This window comes from Triticum aestivum, chromosome 4A (assembly GCF_018294505.1).
Source record: "Triticum aestivum cultivar Chinese Spring chromosome 4A, IWGSC CS RefSeq v2.1, whole genome shotgun sequence".
NCBI classification, from domain to species: domain Eukaryota; kingdom Viridiplantae; phylum Streptophyta; class Magnoliopsida; order Poales; family Poaceae; genus Triticum; species Triticum aestivum.
In genome coordinates, this window is record NC_057803.1 from 477,317,286 (window position 1) to 477,319,667 (window position 2,382).

The following is a 2,382-nucleotide window of genomic DNA, read 5'->3' on the forward strand; positions in this document are numbered from 1 at the left end:
GGCTATTTTGAAGGGGAACATCTGGTACACTTATCCTGACTAAAGTTGGTCCTCGTCTGCCAAAGGCTCTGGTGGTGATGCTGGCTTGGGCTCCACAATGACTTTCTCCCTGCCGTTGGACTGGTCTTGGTCTCGTTGCACCGAAACAGGTGCCTTTGCTTGATGCTCTCGCCTGCGCTTTCTCCCTTTGCACCAAAAAGGAAAGGAGGACACTGCGCGGCTGGCGTCTGCCTGGCGCTTTTGGTCGTCATGGCTTGCGTCACGGGCACCTCGTGAGGTACCCCGCCTTGATTTCTCTGCCTCCTCGCGAGCCAGCCTGATGAGGCCGTGCCTGAGAAAGCTCCGTGTCGTCCGCCCCGTGAGGCTTGGCCCCTCGCGAGGGTCTTGGGTCTGTGTTGATGAAGATGGGCCGCGCTGGGCCCCCTTTGAGCCACGTCGCAGGCTGCAGGCAGGCAAGTCTGGGGACCCCCGTTCCCAGAACGCCGACAAACAATATCAACACATTTTAAAGTATTAATTTTGTTTTTTGCAACATTTTTCATAAATGTCATTTCATGATGAAATTTTGCAAGCTATCCATTTTTTTGTCAATGTTCCACATGAAAGGAATTCAGATTATTTTTATTTTACTGTTCACCAAGCTTACATGAGCCTCGGGATTAGAACAACACTTTCGTGAATGTGTATATCATCATTCTCTCTTTTCAAAAAATAATTATACACTATACACCCGAGTCACTGACTAGTTTTTTTAGGCAAAAGGAGTCACTGACTAGTGGGCTTTGAGAGGGTCTCTGGACATTTGGGCCTTCCCCAAGGATGAGGAGCAATTTCCCTTCTCTTCCGCCGCTCCTACTCCACTCCACAGAGGACACGCGCCGCCCAAAACCCTCGTCCCCACCGCGGCGCTTCCGGCGACGGCCATGGACACCCGGGTGCTGCCCGTTCCCATGGATCCGGCGACGGCGGCGATGTTCCGGCTCGACGGCCAGGACCCGGACGAGATGGAGGCCCTCTTCGCCCGCGTGCTCTCCTACACCCACTACGCCCTCCCGGACCCGCCCGTCTCCGTCGACGCTCGCCTCTGCGCTCTCCTCCCCCAGCACTCCGTCGACGGCGTCAGCCGCCTTCCCGACCTGCTCCTCCGCAACATCGTCTCTCGCCTCCCAGTCAAGGAAGGCGCGCGCACCGCGACGCTCTCCCGGCGCTGGCGCAGGTCTGGCGCTCTGCCCCGCTCGTCCTCGTTGATTCTCACATCCTCCCCGCAGCCGCAGCCACCGCAGTCGCAGGCACCGCGTCCGCGCGTAGCGATGCGCGGCGCATCACCTCCACCGTGTCCCGCATCATCGCCGCGCACCCGGGACCCTTCCGCTGCGTCCACCTCACCAGCAGCCACATGGAAGAGTTCCATGGCCTGCTCACGCGCTGGCTCCGCATCCTCGCCAACAAGGGGATCCAGGAACTTGTCCTCGTCAACCGCCCTTGGCCGCTCGATCTCGTTCTCCCCTCCACCTTCTTAGGCATGACCACCCTCACCCGCCTCTACCTCGGCCTCTGGAAGTTCCCCGACACGGCCGGCATCCCGAGCGCCACCTGTTTACCTAACCTCCTTGAGCTCGGGCTCTGCAGCCTCGTCATGGAGAGCAAGGATCTGGACTTCATTCTCGACAGGAGCCCCGTGCTGGAGACGCTTTATATCCATGGGAATCTTTTCAAGGTTAGTCTTCGCCTTGTCAACCAAAGCCTCCGTGCGTGAAGATTCTCATGTCCTCCTTTGAAGAAATCGCTGTGGTGGACGCCCCGCGCCTTGAGAGACTCATCCTAACAGGATGTTGGAGCAGCGGCGGGGTTTGCACCAAGGTGAAGATCGGTTATGCCCCCAAGTTGCACTCGTTGGGATACTTGGATTCAGGAAGTCATGACCTAGAGTTCGGCAACACCGTCATCAAGGTGCCACATTTTTTCCATTTGTTCCATTGGAGTACATCATACCAAAATGATCAATGTACATGTGTGATATTTCTTCTCTTAATTGAGTGCATTGAGATTTCAATGGCAGGCTGGGACAAAGGTGAGCCCAAGCACCATGGTACCAAGTGTGAGGGTCCTGGCTTTGGAGGTGCGTTGTGGAGTCCGCAATGATGTCAAGATGATCCCGACTGTCCTCAGATGCTTTCCCAATGTTGAGACGTGTTAGACTGTATTTACATGTGTATATTGTAATGTTGTATACCACCTCATTATATATATATATGTGATAGGCCACCCCTAGAGGGTTGTGCCAGTTCCCCCCAAAGCCTATTGTCTTACATGGTATCACGCTAGGTTACGTCCGCTTCCGCCTAAAAACCCTAAACCGCCGCCGCCGCCGCCGCCGCCACC

At 55.9% G+C, this 2,382-nt stretch overlaps 1 pseudogene; it reads left to right on the forward strand.

Annotated features, from left to right (window-relative positions):
• The first annotated feature begins 923 nt into the window (after window positions 1–923).
• Window positions 924–2,382, forward strand: part of LOC123083860 (putative F-box/FBD/LRR-repeat protein At5g44950) — a 7,240-nt pseudogene continuing 5,781 nt past the window's right edge.